This window comes from Lycium ferocissimum, chromosome 7 (assembly GCF_029784015.1).
Source record: "Lycium ferocissimum isolate CSIRO_LF1 chromosome 7, AGI_CSIRO_Lferr_CH_V1, whole genome shotgun sequence".
In the NCBI taxonomy this organism is placed as follows: Eukaryota; Viridiplantae; Streptophyta; class Magnoliopsida; order Solanales; family Solanaceae; genus Lycium; species Lycium ferocissimum.
The window spans coordinates 43,103,563-43,114,704 of record NC_081348.1 but is presented as its reverse complement, the minus strand read 5'-3'; the positions used below and the strand labels follow the sequence as shown (position 1 = coordinate 43,114,704).

General features: G+C 32.5%; 1 pseudogene; it reads left to right on the top strand.

Annotated features, from left to right (window-relative positions):
• Positions 1–541: 541 nt before the first annotated feature.
• LOC132062232 (probable flavin-containing monooxygenase 1) lies at positions 542–4,221 on the top strand (annotated as a pseudogene).
• Positions 4,222–11,142: the final 6,921 nt, after the last annotated feature.

Sequence of the window (11,142 nt, the reverse complement as noted above, 5' to 3'; positions counted from 1 at the left end):
TAATGTTAAGACTATTAAACATGCTTAATCTAACAATTAATCACATATAACCACATACGAATTAGTACCGAAACTAGACCCGCGGAAGTATCCTTACATTTTTTTGTGCGCGGCAGAACTGAAGACTTCTAGTCCCGAATGCACATTCGAACACGACGAATGGTTCAATCTCAAAGTTAAGACGAACCCGAAGCCAGACGCGAATTTTGCAGAGATAGTCGATATAGTTGTAAAAGTATTTTGAGGGATTTAAGGCGGCTGAAGGAACTCCCCCAAACGATCTTGTATGGATGTATTTATATGAGATATATGCTAGGTTTTCTATGACTTGAATCGGGGGGATTTCAAATCAAATTTATTTCAAAATCGAACGTCGGGGTCCGAACCACGTGATTAGCTTCAACCTTTGCCCAAAACAGACCGATTTTTTCTGGTCTTGAAGATTGCGTATGCGTTTTGAAGCGAAAAAAATGAAAACCCTTTCTCTGTCAACGACAGAGCTTAGGTAAAGCAGATGTACAGTAGACGTTGTTGTATGGAAATGGCAAGGCAAAGTCTGTGGAGGCGAAATGGAGGTTGTATGCTAATTAACAATGGGTGAGGGAGAGAGAGATGAGAAAGACAAAGGAGAGGGAGTATGCGGCTAGGTTTAGTTTAGGTAAGATGAAGTGGATGAAAAATGTTTAAGAGAAAGTGGGCCGGTCGGGTCGGGTAACGTGGTATTGGGCTGGTCTGAGGCTTCGTTTGGGCTAAGCCTTGGCCGAAAAATGGGCTGCGTATGATGATAAATTGGGCTGCTGTTCTTGGCCAAAGATTGGTGATTGCATTGGAATTAACTTGTGGTCATTCCTCCTTCATTTTAATTATTCTTGGGCTTTTAATTTATATCTAGTACAATGTATATTATGTGAAGGTAAATAGTAATTAGTAGAAATTAAAGGATTTAATAAAGTAAGATTAATTGTAACGAGTGCAAAATCCGAAAATGAAACGATGACGAACTATTAAAAGATTTGTGATAAAGTAACGAAAGTAATGTTGATAGAAAATAGTAAATGAAAGTAATGATATTAATAGCAAGAATAGTAGTGAAAATAAAATATTTAGATCTAATTAATTTGAAAGCCCAAGGAAATAAATTGGAATAAAAGAGGGACAAAATTGGGTGTCAACAAGGGGCTGAACGTCCATGCACACCGAGTAATCAGGACACCGCATTGGAACCTTCCTGATTATTTCCCATGGGGATTCTCTGAAAAACTCTATTTAAGTCGATTCTCCGAACTTACGTGCATAAACCCGGAAGGCCTTCTTCTAAGTCTCCTCGCCACAACTCTTTCACCATTGGTAACTTATTTTCTTTCCGGACTAATTAAACTCATTAAAAGACTCGCAATGATTTAGTTATACTCTATATCTCATTCATCTTAAACTAAGAAATCTCTTTTGAGGTAAGTGAGAAAACAAGAAAAATAAATATAGTTGCAGCAGAAACAACAAAACGCGACACGTTTGATAAAGTTACTACTACTATCCTTTCACAGGTTATCACAATCCGGTGAAGGCCTTCTTCTAAGTCTCCTTGCCACAACTCTTTCACCATTGGTAATTTATTTTCTTTCCTCATCATTAAAAGATAATAATATATGGGTGTTTTTGGTATGAAGGAAAATAATAACAGAGGTACATGTTTTAATAAAATAATTAGGCAGAATAGTCTGGGAGCCGCCTGTACTTGTCCATTTTTGTCATGTCGATATTATCTTTCGAGTTTGCCAACTAAATCCCTCTACTCTTTAAAACAGAGCATTTTAAACACTTTTTAAGCCCACTCACAATGCGTGTAATACATCCAACTACACGTGGATTCCATGTCATTTTTTAATGCCACGTAGGAAATGAAATGTGGAAAATTAAATTAAACCTCCACAACTTCATTTCACAAAACATTTTCTCTTTCTTCATCTTCTTTTGTACGCCCCCCCCCCCCCCCCCTTTCTTCTTCACGATTTTTTGTAGATTTCACTGCCATTGAAAAATTTCCAATTAGTGATAAGTTCTTCACCTCTTTTTAGTTTATTTATGTTATCTCCTTCATTTCCTTTTTGTTTTGTTTGTCACAATCTTCTTTATTGGATTTTAGGGTTTAGAAATTTTTTCAATCAAAATGCAATCACAATATTAGCTTAAGAATCGAATAATACTTCAGATCTCGAAGTCAAATGCTCCAGCGAAATCCAAATTTTCAGATTCAAGCTTTAACTTCAAATGGGTTTTGATATGTTCTTCCACTTTTGCTTAACCCAATCTTTTACTTTTGTGTGAAAAATCTTGATGTTCTTTGACAATGATTTACGAAGGGATGAGATTCAGGTGGTGGTAGAAACTAAGGATGAGGACGGAAAAGATGGTGAAAGAGGAGACAACAGTTTGAAGATGGAGGGAGAAGAAGTTTGATGGTCCATTTCCATGGCTGAAGGCGTTAGGTGGTGGAGAAAAAATTTGGTGGTCCATTTTTGTCCATATAGAAAAGTGGGATAATCACTGTTTTCTTCCTCTTTTTTTTTTTTTTTTTTTTATTGATTTGGAAAAAAATCTTGCCTTATTTGATTTTTAAAATTTGAGGCTAAATTTTCTCAAAAAAACTCAAACCTTTTGAAAGTATTAATGGGTAAAAGATGCATACTTTCTACTTGAAAATTCTTTATGGGTTAATTTTGAGGTGTGGTGATTTTTGAGGATCTTTTGATTGACCCATTTTTGATAATTTTGATGGGTTTCCTTCCACAAAGGTCATATAATTGAATTAATAAAGAAAATTTGGATTATTGGCTAGAGGATTCTATATTCATGATAAAGATTCAGATTTGAGAGAAGAAACAAACAAAGAAGATAGGGAAAGGGAGAAAGAATTGGACAGAAAAAATTGGAGAGAGAGAGAGGGGGAAAAAAGTCAAGAAAAAGCTTATTTTTGTTCAACAATGGAGGACTAACATTGGGGAACAAGATGACACCAAAAAAATGGTTGTTAGTGCCTTTTTAACAAGCCTCACGCTCTTTAAACGAGTGTATCACACGCACTTCCTTCAAAAATGCCACATAGGATGACGGAGGTTTAAAATGCTCAATTTTGAAGGGTAGATGGGTTTGGTTGACAAATTCGTAAGCATTTAACACCTGCGTACGATAAAACTAGATAAGATTTTAGTCTACTGCATCATTCGCTAAATAATTAATACTATTCCTTCTCAAATTATTACAATCCATCCCAAAATTATAACAAGCCGTTCTAAAGTTACTACCCATATGTTAAAGTTACAACCAAATGTTCAAAATTACATCTCTGCTTTCTACTTCTCCTCTCACAAAACTAACATGCATTTCGACTTCACATATTTTAAAGAGGTGGGCCTTCTCAAAATTTGTGGAATGCCATATAAAACATAAACACGGGCTTGCAAAACATGGAATGGTGTCAGAGCATAGCTTCTTAAATTATATGAGTTCCTGTTCATTTTCTATGGTGCCGGAGGGTTTCTACGACAGAGTTGAGGAAGGAAGTATCAAGCTCATCAAGAATGCAGAGATACTTGGATTCTCTAAAGAAGGTATCATGCTCAAGGGTCAAGCTGAACCAATAAAACCCAACTTAGTCATACTCGCCACAGGCTTCAAGGGAATTGATAAGCTCAGACACATATTTGAATCGCCAAAATATCAGGAATTCATAACAGACTCAAATGAATCTTCAGTTCCCATCTATAGGTGAGTAATAAAAGAATATTTTTGCAAGCATCTGCATCTGAACTATACATCGCATGTGGAAATAATGATATTACGGATTATTATCAGGGAATGCATTCATCCCCAAATTCCACAGCTGGCAATAATTGGATTCTTAGAAAGCGTATCAAATCTATACACCTCGGAAATAAGGTGTCGATGGGTGGCGGAGCTTCTTAGTGAAAAAATTAAGCTACCAAGCATTAAGGTGATGGAGAAAGACAAAGCAGAATGAGATAAATACAAGAAGAAAGATTCCTATTTGAAGTACTACAAGAGATCATGCGCCGCCGCGTTGCACATTTGGCACAATGACCAACTCTGCACGAACATGGGATGGAACCCTAAGAGGAAAAAGGGTCTTTTGGCTGAGTGGTTCGAACCGTATGGACCAATGGATTACGCCGACTAATACAAAAGAGCTCCCCTGTGAAAAAGTATCTTTCTACGTCTAGTAACAATTTAACTTTAAATTTACCTTTTTATCCCTAATGAAATGATTTCTAGCCAGTCAATTTCTATGGTTTGTTTTAGATCATAAGTTTCAAAAGTTTTCATTTATTTTTTCAATTTCAAGTCAAACGCCTTCATATAAAATGGGACGGATGGAGTATGTAATCTATATATAATATGTTTGTGTGATGCATGCGCGACGCGACACACTCTTTACGGCCTCCATTCCTATTTATCTTTTTTCCTTTTTTTTTGACAATTTCTCTAACTTTTCTATTTTTTATTATTAAAAAAAAGTGTCAATTACTACTCCTTCATTTACTTCATATTCTTTAATGTAAAAATTTAGTGATCTTTATTTCCATACTCCCACAACTTTTGGAAGTGCAAAAGTCCTCATAATGTTTGTTATTTCATTTATCATTACATCATTATAAGTCTTTGCATTCTGCAGATAAAAGGTCGCCATCTTCGATTCTCGTTAATGTGTCTTTTTTTTTTTTTTTTTTTTTTAATCTGCGTTAGTTTCATGATAGTAGGTTGTTTCCGTGTTTTATGTTGCATTGCATGATGCTTTCCTCTATTTTTATATGTTAAGTTCTTATATTTTCTTATTTTTATGATGCTTTCTCTCTTTAGTTTTTGCCATTGCTGCGGTTGGTTTTTTTAAAAGGTAATGTCATGAATCTGATATCTTTGGTTTATTGTAGTCTCAGGTGACTATAGTAGTTGCGGAAGTTCACATTCATTATGATGCTTATGAATCAAAAGACATATACGTACCGAGAACGAAAGGCAGGTATAACTTCTTCTTTTTTGTTGGTTTCTTTGTGATCTTTTTTATTCATTTGTTTGCAAGCTCAAAGTAATCTTCTATATATTATATAAGCAAGGCTTTGAAGAGGTGATACATCTCTATGGCCGAGAAGATCATGCATCTTTTTCTCATTTTAAAATTAATGTGTTGTATATTAAAAAATTCAAAACCACTCTCTGCGTTCTATTAGTTATATCTCTTAATTTTCTTAATTACACTTTTTTCTTAAGGTCTATCATCTAACTCGGTGGAAAATATTGTTTAAGATTTTCCGGGATTATAAAGGTTATGTTTATTAATAATAAAAAAGGGGGAGATTCACACTCTTTTTCATGAAAAAAATGAACCACAAACTACCCATTAAAGCTCCGTCCGTTTGCTTTCCATATGAGATACAAACTTGATTTTATAGATCTTTGATCTCTCGTTTAAACCATTCACCTCCCCCATTCAATAAATTTTGTAGCTTAGGTATAGGCTCAAAGTAGGAATGAGGGGAGACCGTAAATTAAACTTCAAGCATATGTGTAGATATAATTTTAGGAGTACGAGAGTTATTTATAGTATATATGATTTGTATAAATTTGGTCTTATTCCAAAAAATGATCTTAATTTTCCTCATTCTTCTTTTATCCTATTGGTATTATAAATGTTATCTTTGATGTCCTTACTAAAATGTTCTTCATATACATAATTATGAATTTTATAAAAGGGAAGAGACGAGATTTTGAAATTGCATTACAACTTTCACTATAAACATAATTACGAGGAGGAGGAGGAGATCAATTTTAGTTTGGTCATAAGCAGTAGCATTCAAATTAGTAACGGATTTGTTTCATTTCTCCAACTGTTAAAGTAATTACTATACAATTATGGGTATTGAATTGTATTATATGATTATGAGTATTAAATTGTAATGTAATTTGTCATTTATCCTTTGTTCCTTTCAATTCTTTACCTTATCCCAAAACCAAATTCCAATTCAGCTTTATATATATTGTGTCACTTGATTTATCTCAACTACATTTTGATGAGTTTCCAAATTATTTTTGTCTTAACAATATTCTTATTACCTATTATTAAGATATTAAATATTTCAAGAAATGTACCTTCACGGCCTCACCTATACATATCAAAATAAATGTATGCATGTAAATAAAATTAAATATTAGATCAAGGTGATGATATCATAAATATCTCCGTATCAACTTCTATTTAGGTGGTGAACAAGTTTGGCAAGCTTTTATTTAATGAAATTGATTCAGTTAATTTATAATTTGTATATACTTTTTACTTTCATTTCATTTTGTTGTTGTTTTTTGGTCTCAGAGCGATATTGGTCATATATAGGTGTGTCGCAGTGTCAAAACATTTTTCTCATCTTTCTTGTCACCGCGCGAATAATATGGCTTGTGTCGGATTAGTATAGGGAGATCATGGGTCATGACACTTTTGTAAAATTAATTATTATTTTGAACTCTTTTATCATTTTACCCAATTAAAAGAATAATGTTTTTAATTCTTTTCTCTCACTATTTAAGATGTATACTATGTAACTCGAAGATTAGATCGGAAGAGGCAAAACGATTTATTCTCCTTTTAACGTTTTTGCACGGTAATTGCAAAAAGAAAAAAAGAAAAAGAAAAAAAAACATACAACTATACGAGCACTCTGGAGACAGCATATTTATAGAGGAGGGGTAAGATTGGGAATAGGGAAGAAAAAGGAACCAAAATTAGTGAATTGGAGACGAAAGAAAGAGATAAACAGTTAAAGAAAAAAAATTTACAAGGAAAACCAATAGGAAAGAGTATATGACTTGAATGTAATCCTTTTCTTTACTTTTCATTTCATATTTATTTTATTTAAAATATCTAGAAAATATTTTTTTACTAATATTTAGATTAAAAGAAAAAGACCAAAGGATTTACTACGAAAATAGAAATGAAATGTATTAAAAAATGTATATTTTGGCTTATTAGTTAAGAATAAATTCTCTCTCATTTGTTCGATGTTAAATTTATTAAGTTTGGTTTTGTTTTATCATTTGGTATCAATCTTGATAATATAATTAGAACAGTTGATAATGTTACAATTGGAGAACAAAGAGAATATGACATTGATCGGAGAGTAAAGATTATTTTCTTAGTTAGAAAATTTATAATTTCCTTTAATCACTGCGCGAAGCGCGGGCCAATTCTCTAGTAAAATAATATTTGCAATTAGTAAAAAATCAATTGACATGATTTTGACTAGGGGTAGTAAATGGGCGGATTTAGACGAGTCAAAATCGGTTAAATTAATTATTAAGTCAAAATTCAATCCCCCATCCCATCCCCACCCCCTCCAAAAGTAAGCTTGGGTGAAGATGGGTCAAACAATGAGTTATAACACACGCCCAACATAATCCATCTTCTTCCCCCTTTTTAAACATATCACCGTTATAACAACGGGTAAACTCATTAATGTTTTGCGGTTTATGAAACTGGTACTATGTATTTGAGTGCACTCATGTCTATGATTCAGTGATTTATCTATGTCAATGTGATTTCAATCTAACAAATTAGATTAACTATGCCACCCAAGCTTGCAAAATTTATTGTGGTACGTTAGTTATGTTGAGATTGCATAAATGATGGAATTAATGGAATCGTAATTACCTAAATAGAAGCTATAGCTTGGCTTGTAGAATTGTAAAATTTCCATTATGCTTAGCTAAAGTTGGAAGCTCTGAAAAAAGAAAACTTCATCCAGTGTTTGATGTTAGTTTTGGCCCAACGGATTAAACTACTTCAATCCGTTTTAACTTGATTGTTTGATGAATCATTTTAAATTCAACCCGTGGGGTCAACTCCACAAACAGGTTGTGACTGGATGGATTGGGGTTGACTTTCCCACCCTAATTTTGACACTGATATTTCATTCTACCGAAATGAAAAATCAATCACTTGCAACGGAGTGATGTAAAAGTATCAGCGAACGGAACTTTGGCATGAACCATGTTGTGAAAAATTGAGTTTAATATCTCAAAAAGAAGATTTTAATCCATTATTTTGTTATATATTAATGAGTCATTATTTTATCATATTAATGTGTTTTATGCAAACTGAATATGGCCATTGAATGACTACTATTGGCCGTTTCCTTTCCTTAGTTTGGCTAATGGTATTTGACCATTGTCATTAATCTTTACTCCTATTTATTATTAATAATATTATATTAATATAGCCTTAATGGCTAATGAATACAATTCAGCCATGAATGATCTTTAGACCGTTGGAGTTCTTAGGCTTGGTTGGTTTTCATTCCCTATATAATCTTCTTGTTTCATGTTGAAGAGATATATATATTTTTTTAGGATAACACTTTGTCATATATTTTGTATTGTTGGGTTTGTATAAGATAAATCTGTTAGATTAGGCTCCTGGTTTTGTCCTAAAAGAGCTTGTTGAATCCTGGGGGATACACCCATACCTAGGTGAAATATCCTTAAAGACAGTGCCATTGGCATGCCTCAAGCTACGAAGAATTCTCTACAAGTGTTCGTGATCAAGTATTTTACTTAAGCTTGTAGAGCCGTTCCTGAAGTGTTAAGTGATGAAGAAGTCCCTACAAGTGTTCGTGATTTAAGAAAAGTTCCTACAGGTGTTAGTGATGAAGTATTTTCCGTAAGATTTTCAACAATCTTAAGGATATTTTCACTCTCTATTCCTATGGAAAAATTGAAAGAGTTAACTTAGTACAATCTGTCTGAGTTTCAGGTACGCGTTCGTCAAAAATTTGAATGTTAAACGTACTTTATAAGAGGTAGATGAATTTGAGGCGATACATATAATCTCCTTGCTATTTTAGAAGTATTTATGAATGCATATTATTTGCTAGTACAGACTTGTAGATTGTTAATGTGTATGTGCATCTAGTATGGTGAAAGATATTGCGCTTTAACTTCTCGATTGTTGGTTTTGTGTAGTATATATATATGCAAAACAAATACGTAAAGTTTTGGTTGGAACAAAGTGTTTATGAAGTTTTAAACCTTCAATTTTGAAATTTCTGAAGTGATAAAATGTATTGGAAGACCATAATACTGTATTTTTGTGAAATTACTTTAGGATCTAAGAATATCTATGTTTATCATCTAGCTAGTTCCTCTAATTTACTGGAAGTTTATGGTGATTATGCATTATAGAAGCCTTCTCATATATGACAGAAATCGATGGGAAAGGAAGCATATGCATACTTATTTTTATGAGTGAAAATCTCATTATTGAAGCCTTACACAATTGAGATTTTGTGGCAAAATATCTGCGTTGGAATTCATCAAAGTGTACTTTTGATAAATTTACTTTAGGCATCGAAAGGCGTTATTTTTTTTAATAATTTGTTACGACTGATTTAATTATTATGTAAATATGATATATTTATGTGCAAGTCAATCTTTTAGCTTTGTAGCCTTTGCATTTAGAAAAAAAAAAAATAGTATTTGATTATGGAAATAAAATTAACACTAACAAAATTCTTTTAGCATGAGGTGATTCTTGACAAAGTTGATTTCATGTGTCAATTGATATGATATTGAAATTTTACAATGTAAATATCAAGCCTTTAGTGAGATAACAATTGTTTTGTGTGTGACAAATTAAGCCATCGTACTCCTAAAATGTTGAAGAAGATTAGGAGAATTGACAATCCCATAAGTGAAAATAATTTTGGCTAAGCGGATGATATAACTGTTGTGGTCATTTCTCAAGTAAATCTTGTGGCTAATGTGAGAATTTGACTGTTAGACTTTGGTGTTACTAAGCATATTCTACACCCAAGTTAAAGAAGAAAAATAGTTTATTTATGTTGGTGATTCTAGAACTATTCAAGTTCTTAGAATGGAAAAATTCTTCTTAAAATCTTTTTGGAAAAATTATTGGCATTAGTCAAAGGTAATTTATATTTCTATTATTTGAGCCAATAATTTTATTCTTGTGGAATTACTAGAAAAACTTGAAGAGAAGATTTTATTTGAGTATGATAGGGTTGTATCAACCAAAATAATATTTTAATGGGCAATGAGTATTGTCATCATAGTTTGTCCATTTGTGTTTACTATTTTTAAATAAATAAATAAAAAACTAGTATTTGTATTATTTCTTATCCAACTCTTGATAAAAATATTATTTTCTTAAAATATTTATTGATAATGGCATAGTGTGGGTAACTATACAAAATCGTTTGGGTGAAGTTATACTATCAGTTTGTTATTTATAAGATGAAATCTCTTATGAGAAATTAGTAATACTTCTTATGAGTTATGAAAATATTATTCCCTTATCGTAGAATTTCTGGAAATGTGGGGGTTATGATGTCCTATGACTTATGAAAAATGTTATTTTCCTATGAAAAATATTATTTTCCTGTCTTAAATTTTTTGAAAATGTGAGGGTCACGGTGTCTTACTAAAGTTATGTTTGGAGAATTTTTTGAAAAAAAAAATGATAACATGTGGTGGTGTTGTTCGAAATGCTTTTGAAAATAAAGTTTGATAAGAAGCAAATGATGGTAAAGTGTTTGCTCAATTAATATTTATTGTACTAGAGGGGTACAATGATGTTAAGTGGATTTATGGTTATGTGTTCACCCTTTGTGGAGGTGTAATAGCATGAAAATCAGCCAAGTAGACCATAATGAAATATGAGTATGGTTTGGAGTTGACTGGTAATGAGACTTCTCTATATATTGCGGTTGCCAAGCAGCGTTAGCTGTAGTGAATATCCGGCGGCAATAAAACATATTCGTTTGGAACATAAAGTGATAAAACAACGTTGTTATGAGATGAAATTATTATGTGATGTCTGAGGTGAATTTGGCCGATTCACAGACTATAAGAAACATCGAGGGGAATGAGATTATTTTTGTCATTTGAGAAGATTAACAATGATGGTAACCCAACCTATGTGATTGGAGATCCCATGAATTAGGTTCATATGGGTAATAACAAGTCATTAGTTGATCTAGGTGCACTATTAAATTATATCCCTTCCTATGGTGTATGAATATAGTGCAGTTCATAAGACAAAGTGAGGCCGAGTTATAAACT